Source organism: Lithobates pipiens, unplaced genomic scaffold, assembly GCF_037356315.1.
Source record: "Lithobates pipiens isolate NorthernLeopardFrog02 unplaced genomic scaffold, aLitPip1_a1.2 Scaffold_23, whole genome shotgun sequence".
NCBI classification, from domain to species: domain Eukaryota; kingdom Metazoa; phylum Chordata; class Amphibia; order Anura; family Ranidae; genus Lithobates; species Lithobates pipiens.
The window spans coordinates 107,754,275-107,768,935 of record NW_027507785.1 but is presented as its reverse complement, the minus strand read 5'-3'; positions in this window follow the sequence as shown (position 1 = coordinate 107,768,935).

Here is a 14,661-nt window from a genome sequence, read left to right as displayed (position 1 = left end):
TGCAAAGAGAGAAAAGGCAGACTGTAGAACAAAATGAAGCGCTGGTAATTGTAACTGAACATATATGGCACTTGAAACACTTCCTCCTTATCATTGGGTATTATATAGTACTGGCTCTTCAGCACAAGAAACAACAAAGCTCAGAGTTCAGCTATATGTAGCCTGTGGATAGGTGGAATCACTTCCGTGGAACTACAAGTCTCACCAGTAGTCTGTAGACAACTCACTAATAGTGCACTGTAATGGAATGGGCAGGTGCCTATTCACCACAATAGACCCAGAGGCTGTGAGGCTCCATCCAGACTCCCCTCCTGATGTCTCAGTCTCATGAGAGGATGGTGCCGCCGCACTGTACCATTCCTCTGGATGGCTGGGATGGAGGGAACTCCAGATGTCCTGACACTAAAATCGATCCACTTGCTGGACTCGTAGGGCCCGTATCCTGAAGTTCCTCAGAGGCTGGCGATCCCGCTTGATCACACATACCAGCTCTCCCTGCTGGTTGTTGAATGGCATCCGGAGAGAGAGAAGGCATGACACGCCTGTCCTTTTATCTCCTTACCCAGCAGGCTGTTCTGTGACTTGGCATTGTGGGTATGTGAACTGGGCATTGTGGGTCAGTAGTTCCCAGCCTGATATAAGCACAAGAGTCACTTCCTCAACAAACTACCAATCCACAATGCATAACTGTTTGCTTCTAAAATAGAGAAAAGGTCCTGACAAAGTTTTAGTGGTCACTAGAGGGAGCCAAACCCTTACTTAATAAACAACACATTACGTAGCCTGATAACTTGGGTAGCAAAACCCCTGTGTTACATGTATAACAGAAAAAAAGAAACAGTTGCCTATGAAGGCAGCCTAGAAAGTACTAGGGAACCTTATTGATGTATTATCTATCAAAAAAAGAGTAAAAAAAATCACATTTTATTAATGTTGATCCAAGCAAGCATAACAGGTTGACCAAGACTAAAATTCTGGACAAACTAAAAAGTTGTGAACAAAGCCCGCTATATATGCAGAGCCCCATCCACTGCGTTTATACCTACATACATAATACACTGGGTTTCTCCTTTGCCCAGCTCTGACTAGATACAACTCCCCTAAATAAAATCGCTTGTCCGTGTATCTTCTGCTGGCCGTTCTTTGAGTTTACGGCACTATGCATTTCCTCCACTCACACTGATCTGTGGATCACACCCCATGATGAGAAACATCCATGCAAAACGCAGGAAGAACAGCCAATCCTGGGAGAGATGGAGAAGAAAGAGGGGAGGGGAGGGGAGGGGAAGGGGGATGTGAATTGGGAAGTACACAGAATGTCTCTCTCAGGCTCGTGCACAAGTTATGTAAATCACCTGCCACTCACAGCAAGGGAGAGAAACAGACTCCTATTTCTCTGTCTGTCTGTTTTTATCTCACTGAAAAAAAAACTCTCACAGGCATCCCTGTGCTCTGGGGATGGACGGGACATGGAATCGCAGATGCAATCCATGCATACATATCTGCACTCCCTGCCCACAAAAAATGACTTTGAGCACTATGTCCCCCTCATGGAGAAGACCTATAGGAAAGAGATTGCTGAACTTAAAAAAGATCTGGGGACCCGCATAAGAGCTGCCAGCACACAGGATTCCATCCGGCTGAATGATACCCCCTGTCATGCTACTCCCAGATCTCTCGCGCCAAACTCTGCCCACGAGATACGCTCTTAAACCAATCACATCTCTCCTCCTGACTGATCCCCACACTGGGAGTGTTTAACCACTTCAGCCCCAGACCATTTGGCTGGTCAAAGACCAGAGGACTTTTTACAATTTGGCACTGCACTACTTTAACTGGTAATTGCGCGGTCATGCAATGTTTTACCCAAACAAAATTTATGTCCTTTTTTTCCCACAAATAGAGCTTTCTTTTGATGGTATTTGATTGTCTCTTATTTTTTGCGATATAAACGGAAAAAGACCGAAAATTTTGAAAAAAAATTATATTTTCTACTTTTTGTTATAAGAAAGTCCAATAAACTCAATTTTAGTCATACATTTAGGCCAAAACTTATTCAGCCACATGTCTTTGGTAAAAAAAATGTCAATATGCGTATATATATATTGGCTTGCGCAAAAGTTATAGCGTCTATAAACTAAGGTACATTTTCTGCAATTTACGCAGCTTTTAGTTTATGACTGCCTATCTCATTTCTTGAAGTGCTAAAATGGCAGGGCAGTACAAACTCCCCACCAAATGACCACATTTTGGAAAGTAGACACCCCAAGGAAATTGCTGAGGGGCATGTTGAGCCCATTGAATATTAAATTTTTTTGTCCCAAGTGATTTAACCACTTAAGGACCGCCGTATTGCCAATGTACGTCATTGCAATGGCACGTACAGGCACAAGCACGTACATGTACGTGCTTGTCTTCCAGCGGGTGGGGGGTCGGATCAGACCCCCTCCCGCTGGATACGGCGGTCCGTTTCGCTTCAGGAGCGATCCGGGATGAGGGGATGGCCGTTGGTTTCTGGCCACCCCCTCTCGATCGCTCCTGGCGAATGAGAAACTTCCTCCCACTGTGTATTGTATACACAGGCAGGGAGGAAGTGATGTCATTCTCCTCGGGGTGGTCTTTTTGACTGGACTACGAGGAGAAGACTAAAAGTAAGTGCACCAAACACTACTCTAACACATAGGTACACATAGGTATACAAACCCCCCCCCCCCGATCACCCCCCCGATCGCCCCCCCTCCCCCCCAGTCACAGTGTCACTGATTGCAGTGATCATTTATTTACTGATCACTGCATTCAGTGTCAGTTGTAAAAGTAAAAACTGTCAGGGCAGTTAGTGTTAGGTCCAGGGTAGCCTCCTACCACCCCCCAATAAAGGTTTATCCCCCTGATTGCCCCTAGAGTTAACCCTTTAACCCCCTTTTGCCAGTGTCACTAAGCGATCATTTTTCTGATCGCTGCATTAGTATCGCTAGTGTCGCTAGGTAGCTAGTTATTTTTTTAGGTTCACCGCTAGGTTTTTATAGCGCTAGGTAGCCCGATATACTACCCAATAATGGTTTTAACCCCCTGATTGCCCCTAGTTAACCCTTTCACCCCCTTTTGCCAGTGTCAGTAAGCGATCATTTTTCTGATCGCTGCATTAGTGTCGCTAGTGTCGCTAGGTACCTAGTTATTTTTTTAGGTTCACCGCCAGGTTTTTATAGCGCTAGGTACCCCGATATACTACCCAATAATGGTTTTAACCCCCTGATTGCCCCTAGTTAACCCTTTCACCCCCTTTTGCCAGTATCACTAAGCAATCGTTTTTCTGATCGCTGCATTAGTGTCACTGATGTCGCTAGGTAGCTAGTTATTTTTTTAGGTTCACCCCCAGGTTTTTATAGCGCTAGGTACCCCGATATACTACCCAATAATGGTTTTAACCCCCTGATTGCCCCTAGTTAACCCTTTCACCCCCTTTTGCCAGTGTCACTAAGCGATCATTTTTCTGATCGCTGCATTAGTGTCACTAGTGTCGCTAGGTAGCTAGTTATTTTTTTAGGTTCACCGCCAGGTTTTTATATCGCTAGGTACCCCCATATACTACCCAATAATGGTTTTAACCCCCTGATTGCCCCTAGTTAGCCCTTTCACCAGCGATCACAGTATAAGTGTCACTGGTGACGCTGGTTAGCCAGTTAGTTATTTAGGTTCCCCGTCAGGTTTTTATATAGCGCCAGGGACCCCCATATACTACCTAATAAAAATTTGAACCCCCTGATTGCCCCTAGTTAACCCTTTCACCAGTGATCACCGTATAAGTGTTACGGGTGACTCTGGTTAGTTTGCTTTTTATAGCATCAGGGCACCCACCATTACCCAATAAAGGTTTAACCCCCTGATCACCCGGCCGGTGATATCAATTAGGTTTTAGGGTCAGGGTCTGCGTCGCCCCAGGCAGCGCTAGGTTAGTGCCAGTACCGCTAACACCCACGTGCAAAGCATAAACCTCCCGTAGTGGTATAGAATCTGAACAGATCAATATCTGATGAGATCTATACTAGCGTCCCCAGCAGTTTAGGGTTCCAAAAAAACGCATTGTTAGCGGGATCAGCCCAGATACCTGCTGGCACCTGCATTTTACCCCTCTGCCCAGCCCACCCAAGTGCAGTATCGATTGATCACTGTCACTTACAAAACACTAAACACATAACTGCAGCGATCGCAGAGTCAGGCCTGATCCCTGCGATCGTTAACAGTTTTTTTGGTAGCATTTTATATTTAAATCCGGAAGGCAGTGCTTGGATTTCGGGGTCCCGTACGTGGCTAGGCTCCCAAAAAGTCCCCCACATGTGGTATCCCCGTACTAGGGAGAAGCAGCAGAATTTATTTTGGGGTGTAATTTGACTTATGCCCATAGCATGTGTGAGCAATATATCATTTAGTGACAACTTTGTGCAAAAAAAAAAAATGTAATATTCCTGCAACTTGTGGCAAAATATAAAATATTTCATGGACTCAACATGCCTCTCAGTAAATAGCTTGGGGTGTCTACTTTCCAAAATGGGGTCATTTGGGGGGTTTTGTGCTATTTTGGTATTTTATGGCCTTCGAAACTGTGATAGGTAGTGAGGAGTGAAATCAAAAATTTGCACCCTTAGAAACTCTGAAGGCAGTGATTGGTTTTCGGGGTGCCGTACACAGCTAGACTCCAAAAAAGTCCCACATATGTGGTATCCCCGTACTCAGGATAAGCAGCAGAATATATTTTGGGGTGCAATTCCACATATAACGATGGCATGTGTGAGCAATATATCATTTAGTGACAACTTTTTGTAAACTTTTTTTTTTTTTTTTTGTGTCATTATTCAATCACTTGGAACAAAAAAAAAATATTCAATGGGCTCAACATGCCTCTCCACAACTTCCTTGGGGTGTCTACTTTCCAAAATGGGGTCATTTGGGGGGGTTTTGTGTTATTTTGGCATTTTATGGCCTTCGAAACTGTGATAGGTAGTGAGGAGTGAAATCAAAAATTTGCACCCTTAGAAATCCTGAAGGCAGGGATTGGTTTTCGGGGTGCCATACGTGGCTAGACTCCCAAAAAGTTCCACATATGTGGTATCCCCGTACTCAGGATAAGCAGCAGAATATATTTTGGGGTGCAATTCCACATATAACTATGGCATGTGTGAGCAATATATAATTTAGTGACAACTTTTTGTAAACTTTTTTTTTTTTTGTGTCATTATTCAATCACTTGGGACAAAAAAAAAATATTCAATGGGCTCAATATGCCTCTCCACAACTTCCTTGGGGTGTCCACTTTCCAAAATGGGGTCATTTGGGGGGGTTTTGTGTTATTTTGGCATTTTATGGCCTTCGAAACTGTGATAGGTAGTGAGGAGTGAAATCAAAAATTTGCACCCTTAGAAATCCTGAAGGCAGTGATTGGTTTTCGGGGTGCCGTACGCGGCTAGACTCCCAAAATGTCCCACATATGTGGTATCCCCGTACTCAGGAGAAGCAGCAGAATATATTTTGGGGTGCAATTCCACATATAACTATGGCATGTGTGAGCAATATATCATTTAGTGACAACATTTTGTAAACTTTTTTTTTTTTTTGTGTCCTTATTCAATCACTTGGGACAACTTCCTTGGGGTGTCTACTTTCCAAAATGGGGTCATTTGGGGGGGGGGTTTGTACTGCCCTGCCATTTTAGCACCTCAAGAAATGAGATAGGCAGTCGTAAATTAAAAACTGTGTAAATTCCAGAAAATGTACTCTAGTTTGTAGATGCTATAACTTTTGCGCAAACCAAGAAATATACGCTTATTGACATTTTTTTTTACTAAAGACATGTGGCTGAATAAATTTTGCCCTAAATGTATGACTAAAATTGAGTTTATTCGATTTTTCTTATAACAAAAAGTAGAAAATATCATTTTTTCTCAAAATTTTCGGTCTTTTTCCATTTATATATCGCAAAAAATAAAAATCGCAGAGGCAATCAAATAGCATCAAAAGAAAGCTCTATTTGTGGGAAGAAAAGGACGCAAATTTCGTTTGGGTACAACATTGCATGACCGCGCAATTACCAGTTAAATCAGTGCAGTGCGAAATTGTAAAAAGACCTCTGGTCCTTAGGCTGTTAATTGGTCCAGGGCTGAAGTGGTTAATAATGACAAAAATTATTTTTTTTACAAAAAGTAGTTACTAAATTATATATTTATCACACATACCATGGTTATATGTGGAATTACACCCCGAAATAATTTTTTCTGCCTCTCCTGAGTATGGGGATACCACATGTGTGGGACTTTTTGAAAGCCTAGCTGCGTACAGGACCACGAAACCAAGCACCTCCTTCAGAATTTCTAAGGGTGTAAATTTTTGATTTCACTCCTCACTACCTATCACAGTTTTGAAGGCCATAAAATGCCAAGATGGCACAAAACCCCCCAACACGCTACTAAAAAGTCTCACACACGTGGCATCCCCGTACTCAGGAGAAGAAACAGAATGTTTTTTGGGGTGTGATTTCACATATGTCCATGTTTGAGCAATATATAATTTAGTGACAACTTTGTGCAAAAAAAAAAAAAAAAAAGTTTCTCATTTTCCTGCAACTTGTGGCAAAATATAAAATATTCCATGGACTCAGCATAATACCTCACATGCATGGTGCAATTGCTGTTTACATATGATGCCAGACTGATGCTTGCGCTCGCCTTTGCGTGAGAGCAGGGGGGAACAGGAGTGCTTTTTTTTTATCTTATTTTTAAGGTTGAACATATTTTTATTTCCAGGATCAATGAAAGTTCAGTAATACAAAATTACAAAAATACACAAGTACCGAGGTACATAAATATGGAGGACCTTGTGTGTAACATAACTTATTAACAGCCGTTTTTAATCACATACAGAGGGAGAAATAGGTTAGCAGGGGGGGCGGGGAGGAGGGGGGTGGGAAGGGGGAAGGGGAAAAGCAAGGTAGATAGGAACCCTAGAGATGGTGAGTGCTTGAGAACACAGAAACAAGGTGTGGGCCCAGTATCCCTGTGGCATCAGCAATTGCTGGTGGGGACACTATCAGTGAACTTAGGGCCCAATACCTTGTGACAGTGAAAAGAAAAAAAAAACTACATAACAGATATCATACGTCTTGTGGCATAACTGCAAAAAACGTTGTCAACCCCCGGAACAAACTCAGGGCAGTGTTCTAACAGCTAGCATAGATTGTCTCAAAGAAGGGGAGAAAAAGCCAGTAAAAGTGGGTATGTATGAGCAACCAAGAGAACCGACATCTGAGCCGTGTGGCCCTTTAGATAGTTTCCAAAGTAAACACTTAAGTTCAGCTCGATTTGCCTCTTGAGCGTAAACCATCTAGGAAGCTTAGCGAGGCTGAGTGATGGCGCCATATGGACCACAGGGTGACGAACTTGTCATACCTGTCATCAACCTTCGCCTGTAGTTCCTCCATGACCATCATATCATTAAGAATGTCGACCCAGCCAATCACAGATGGGGTACGATCTTTTTTCCAATAAAGGGTGATGTTATGGCGGGCAGCAGAGAGAAGGAATCTAAGGAGGCAATTTTTGTGCGATTTAATGGAGCCCGGTATGATGGACAGGAGAGCGACCAAGGGCGAAGGGGACATGGCAGTTTGATACCTAGCTTTATATGTCTCAAAGACCTTATCCCAGAAAGGACGGATCATGACACATTCCCACCATATGTGAAGAAATGTTCCCTTTGCTCCGTGGCACCTCCAGCACACATCCGTTGATCCGGGGAACATCTTGTGCACCGAGACCTGGAACTCTGTACCACCGTGACATCAGTTTGTAATTCTTCTCCTGAGTGAATCCTGATCTGGAGGATTGATGGGTAAGTATAAAGGCTGTATGCCATTGTGTTGGGATAATCTCTGGGTCAACGTCACTGGACCACTTGTTAGTGTATAGAGGAAGAGAGGTGTAGGTGAGTGATTGGATCTCCTTATAAAGTAGAGATAGAGTATGTTTAGGAGTGTGGGGGAGGGTGCAAAATTCCTCAAACAGGGTGAGCGGCCTATGGATATTACCGGAGATATGTAGCGATTTACAAAATTGGTTTAGGGATCGCTTGGAAAGCCAGTCCAAGCTGGACGAGGGTAATGATGTTGACGGTTCCCTTAGTTGACCTGTGGAAGGGTGAACAAATTGATTAGCCGTGGGCCAGTCCTCTCTATGGAATGCCCCAGCATGGGTTGCTGAGAGGAGAGTGGGTAAGTGTGCATTATCAAAGAGGGGGGAGAGAGGGCCGGGGTCCGTAGACAGGCCCAGTTTACAAGACACTTCATACCATTTGGTCAGAACGCGACCGTTAGTGGGGAAATCCGTCGAAGCGAGCAAAATTTAGTGTGGTGTCCCCATAAAAGGGCTCTAAGGTCAATTGGGATCATGTCTTGTTCAATAGCTACTGAGGGTTTAGACAGGGGTCTCGGGAACCATTCCAGGAGTCTGGATAATAAGGACGCCGTGTGATACAATTGAAAGTTGGGTAAGCCCAGGGGTTGACAAATTTGCTTGGAATCTAGGAGCCAGCTAAAAAAGTTAGGAGCCAGGTCCGTGACGGCGATCTGGACCTGTCCCTGGCCTGACATGGAGACGAGTGAGGGGAAGATAGCCCCCCACCTGTCTCCAAGTCATTGCCCATAGCTCTTAGAGGGACATTTTGTTTTTTTTATTTTTTTCAAATGATAAATTTTTTTTAAATTGCATTTTAGTGTAAATATGAGATATGAGGTCTCTCTGACCCCAGATCTCATATACAAGAGGACCTGTCATGCTTTTTTCTATTACAAGGGATTTTTACATTCCTTGTAATAGGAATAAAAGTGACACAATTTATTTTTATTTTTAAAAAGAACAGTGAAAAAAATAAAAGTTAAAATAATAAAAAAAAATATTTTAAACATGCCCTGTCCCGCCAAGCTTGCGAACGCATATATGAAAGCGGTGTTAAAACCACACATGTGAGGTATCGCTGCGATCGGCAGCGTGAGAGCAATAATTCTAGCCCCAGACCTCCTCTGTAACTTAAAAAGTGCAACCTGTAGAATTTTTTAAACGTCGCCTATGGAGATTTTAAAGGGTAAAAGTTTGTCGCCATTCCATGAGCGGGCGCAATTTTGAAGCATGACATGTTGGGTATCGATTTACTCGAAGTAACATTTTCTTTCACAATATAAAAAAACATTGGGCTAACTTTACTGTTGTCTTACTTTTTTTTTTTATTAAATAAATTTTCCCCAAAAAAGTGCGCTTGTAAGTCCGCTGTGCAAATACGGTGTGACAGACAGTATTGCAACGACCACCATTTTATTCTCTAGGGTGTTAGAATAAAATATATATATAATGTTTAGGGGTTCTGAGTAAAGGGAAGGAAGATAGGCTGGCAGGCAGGGGAATTAGCATTGCATTCATTAGCATTGCTGGTTGTAATTCCAACGGCCACCACAAGAGGGCGCCAGATTCCAGAAGGAACCATAGGATCGTAGAAGGCCTCAAAGCCGGGGGCTTAATTACGCGCCGCCGGCGGCGCGGCCCGACGTGATCGCGTCGGGGGGTCCGCAGAGACAGCATACCCCCAGCTGTGCTGCCCCAGGCGCCAGGTCACTAATTCTAGTCACAAATGCGACCTGGCGCCCGGGTTTTGTCGAGCCCTGGGTAAGCCAGTACCACCTCTAAGCTTGGGGCCACAGAGGACTTTATGTTTCAGTCTGGGAGGGTGGTTTAGCCATATAAATTTAATTATCGAAGAGCGGAGGGAGAGGAAGAAAGCCCTGGGGAGAAGTATGGGAAGTGTTTGAAACAAATATAAAACTTTAGGCAGTATATCCATTTTAATGGCGTTCATCCTCCCCCCACCAAGTAAGTTTCAATTTGTGCCACGATTCGAGAGAGCGCCTAAGGTTAGTCAACAGTGGGCTAAAGTTCAAGGAGTAGATGTCCTGTGGGTCCCTAGGGATTGCGGTCCCTAGGTATTTAACTGAACGCGATTGCCACCGCAACGGAAATTTTTCTTGGGGAGGGCCGTCAATTCCTGCTGGGGTAGAGAAATGTTTAGGGCTTCCGTTTTCGTGATGTTAAGTTTGAAATTACTGTAGCTACCAAAGCGGTCTAACTCCGCTAGAATAAGCGGTATGCTAGTGTGGGGCTTCGTGACGTACAGAAGTAAGTCGTCGGCATAGAGTGACAGCTTGCGGGGAGCCGCGGGAGTGGGAATACCATGAAAAGAAGCATTGTTACGTATAGCCTGTGCCAGGTGTTCCACTGTGATTGCGAACAACAAGGGCGAAAGAGGGCAGCCCTGTCTTGTACCGTTGCTAATTTGGAATGGTGCGGACGATTCCCCATTAGCTGTGACTCGAGCGGTAGGTTGGGAGTTCAGGGCCATGACCTCCGAGAGTAATTTGGGACCTAAGCCTATTTGTTGCAGGGATGCTTTGAGGAACTGCCAGCTCACCCTGTCAAACACCTTTTCAGCGTCGCAGGCCAAGAGGCAGGTAGGAATATTATGTTCTTTAGCGTAAGAAATTAGGTGAAGTGTTTTCGTGGTGTTGTCCCTGGCCTCTCGGCCCGGGACAAATCCCACTTGGTCCCCGTGTATCAAAGAGGGAAGAAGGGGGGTTAAGCGTGTAGCTAGAATTTTAGCGTAAAGCTTCAGGTCGACGTTCAATAAAGATATAGGGCGATAGTTACCGCATAATGTGTGGTCTTTCCCCGGTTTGGGGGAGAAGCCAAGGGTCAGTGAGTGGAGAGTAGGTTCAGGAAAGGGGAGGGCATCAAGAAAAATAAAAAGTTACCACCTCCAGCAGAGGGGCCTGGTACTAACGTCCAGAGGAAGCACACAGGGGCACCGTCACCCTCAAGGGGACCCCGGTGAGCCCGTGTGAATATGTTGGGATATGGTGCCCTCGGGCAGGGTAGGTAGGGTGCAGTCAAACCACACCCTCTAGTGTTCATTGGGGAGAAGGGGAATGAACACTACTCAGTATTTCTAAGAAATATCAGGAAACAGAGGCAATAAAGACTCTGCACGCCCTAACGTGGGGAACGTGGTAAGACAACATGACAAAACAAACAATAGAAAAAAAATGCTTGTCTAAAGCGCACAGCACAGTGCATTGAGAGAGCTTAAACCAACAGTTAACAGTGCAAACTTAGTAACAAAGTGGCTGAATTACAGCCCATGTCCGTGTTCAAAGCAGGTGCCCGACCCTGGCCTAAGTGGCCAACAGAGGGGCCTATGTCGAGTCTAGCTTTCCAAAGAGTTGGCAGAAACAGGTAGAACTAGTAGGCAGGGAGGTAGTCCTGTAGAGAAGGCAAAGCTTCTCAGGTTGTAATGAATCGTCAGAGTTCATTGGCCAGTCCAATGGTCTCCTAGGAAAGGAGAGGAGGAATCACCCTCCGTCGGCCACTGTGAAAAGGAGGGCCAGGACTTCAAAACAACAACAGTCAAGGAAAAAACTCAGGGGGGGGGACCCCCATAAAAAAGGGGCAAGGGAATCATCCTGGTGGAGATTTAGATGTACGAGATCTGGATCTCTTCTTCCTGGATTGCTTTTCCCATCTAGGGGCTTTAGGGAACCCTGGAGTGGCCGCTTCCAATGGCCAGTCTGGAATCCTAATCTGCGGCAGTTCAAATACTCCTAGGAAGTTAGGTAGATCTCCCAGGGTGCAAAAGGTGGCTGATTTACCCTCGTGGGATGCAAACAATGGAAAGGGAAGCCCCATCTGTATTTAATTTGCTTGGCGTGGAGTACATCTGTGAGCGGTTTCAGGGCTTTCCGCATAAGTAGAGTCTGCCGTGAGAGATCTGTCAAAAGCATGATGGGAGAGCCATTAAACAAGATGGATTGCTGATTCCGGGCGGCCTGCATGATTTCAGACTTGGTATGGAAGAAGTGAATGCGGCAGATAATGTCTCTGGGGTAAGCGGAGTTTGGATTGCGGGGGCCCAGGGACCTGTGAATTCTGTCAATTTCCAGATGATCTTCCTTAGGCTTGTTCAGTAGCTGATTAAACATTGTAGTGGCTGCTTTAGCAAGGTCCTTGTTCTCAACTGATTCGGGTACCCCTCGGATGCGAATATTATTGCGGCGACTTCTGTTCTCTTGGTCGTCGAGACCGTAAAACAGTTGTTGGATCTGATTTGTATGTTCTTGTAGGATGTGATCATGTTCAATGATTTTGGTCACAGACTCCTCCACAGTAGCTTCAATATCATCAAAGCGCTGTCCTATATCGTGGCGTAGGTCAGTGATTTCACGCTTATAGGAGCGCTCTAGTCTGCTGATGTAGGCCTCAATGTCCCCTTTAGTGGGGAGGGCTTTAATGTAACTCTCCATATCCCATGTCCCTGGCTGAGTGTGTGATTGGGGGCGGAGGGCTCCCGGGACACTGCGGGCTGTGGGGGCTCTGATTCCCTGGCCCGGGGGATTGCGGTGAGGGAGGGGAGGGTGCAGGTTGCTGAGCGAGTACCTGTGAGGCAGTAAGGGCCGCTTGTGCTGCCACCGCGTGGGTCGCCGTCATCTTGGAAGCCGGCGCGGTCCGGCCCTCGGGACCTTTCGTGGTGAAATAACTGCCGATTTCTCCGGATTTGTGGTTCCTCGAGGTACGGGGGGTGTCTCCGGTCCCTCTCCTGCTCATGTGGAAAGGCTGCGAGGCAATGGATGGCTGTGCTGTGCGCCGTTTCGTGGTGTGAGGTCTCAAGCTGCCGTCTCCTCCATGCGCCAAGCCCCGCCCCCCTTAATCTTATTTTTAAACAGTTCCTTTCACAGTATGACAAGCCTGTCAGTAGGTTTAAATCCAAATCTGTGTGAGTCATATGCATGGAATCATATAGGGAAACACAGAGTTTTTCTGCCAGTTCAAGGTTAAAAGTAAACATAGTTTATTTGAGCAACCCGGGCTCCATGTTATAGAACACACTATACTTGTGCCACTCCCCCCAGCCCAAGTTAGGTCTGCTGCTGTAATTCATCCCTGGCTCCATGGCTGAACAGGGAAGGGTATGGCACTGTGTGTCAGGGAGATGGCAAGGCGGGCTACCCCAGGGGCTAATAGATTTCAGGGGGGTGCATCAAATGTACTTACTGAGGCAATCTTTCTGTGTATCAGCTAGGCCAGTTGCTCCCGCCAGTCTATCCAGGCTGCAGCCGTAGCAGGATCCTCAAAGAATTGTACCGGACCGTCTTCTTCCACTCTGAGTCTGGCTGGAAATAACATGGTGTATTTGAGGTGCAATATCCGAAGGCGACGTTTAACATCTTGGAACTGAGATATTTTCCTTTGTACTTCATTTGAAAAATCAGGAAATACCACCAAATGGTATTACCCACTTGTATATTTCCTTTTTCTCTGGTTCGCCTCATAGTTTTGTCCTGATCTCTGAAGTTCAAGAATTTAGCAATAAAAGTGTGGGGGGGGGGCCTGCTCCTGCTGGTGGGGGTTTCACCGGTATACGGTGCCCCCGCTCTACCACAAACATAACCGAGAATGCCTCTCTGCTATATTTTGTTATGAGGCGGTTCTCTAGGTACTCGGCCAGGTCTTTACCTTCTGTACGTTCTGGCAATCCTATGAATCTGAGATTGCAGCGACGTATTCTGTTCTCCACGTCAGCCTGATGTGAGTGGAGCTGTTGAATTTGCCTTTGCATGTCTTCAGTGGTATGCTGCAAGGGGTGTAAAATGTCCTCTGCTGTGCTAATTAGGGTTTCCATCTCAGTTACCCTGTCCTTTAGTTTAGAAAGGTCCTGCCTCAGGAGTGAGATATCTATTTTCACCTCATCTATTTTGACCGTAAGTGTGCTTGAAGCTTAGCTATTGCATCCAGCACTTTAGCCGTGTCTGCTGCTTGGTGGTCTTCATCAGGACACGCGTTGGCACCATCTTTGGCCTGCATGTCGTTTTCTTGGCGGCGATATTTTACCAATTTATCCGCCGTTTCTGTCACCTTCTTTGGCGGCAACATAGTGTCCCCTGCTCCCGGTATCTGTAAGCAGCTTTGTGGGCGATTATGCACCCGGAATTGTGGTCAGGTAGTTAGACAGGAGAGACGGCAAGAGGAGCTCCCGCTAACCACACCCTACTCCATCGCTCTCCAGGCCACGCCCCCTTGATCAGCTGGTTTAATTTTGCTGATGTAGCTTATACCCCCCTCCTATCCCTAACCAAGCTCTATATCCCAAAGAGTTCCCCAGGTTTCCCTTTGTATTTGTACTACCAAAGAACGTGTGTGTGTGTGTGTGTGTGTGTGTGTGTGTGTGTGTGTGTGTGTGTGTGGGGGGGGGGGGGGGGGGGTGCTCACCTTATGTGGTGCATCTGTGCTCGAAAATTTTTATTCAATTAAATATGTATTTTATTGATAGTTGACTTTTGTTTAACAACAGTTACTGTACCTCTGTGGACCCCGGGACTGGGAGGCACTCAGTGTGCTTACCATGTTTACCCTCCTTAGGACTGATAGTGCTTGAGTGAGCACTGTACTTTTGTTAGTCTGCTCTACACATTAGACATGTTAAGCTATTTGCCTAATTATTCAATGCTGCCACCTAGTGGCTTGTTTTTTTTCCTCTCTATGCTCGCAGCCATGATTTCCATCTCCTACAGCTCTGACTCTC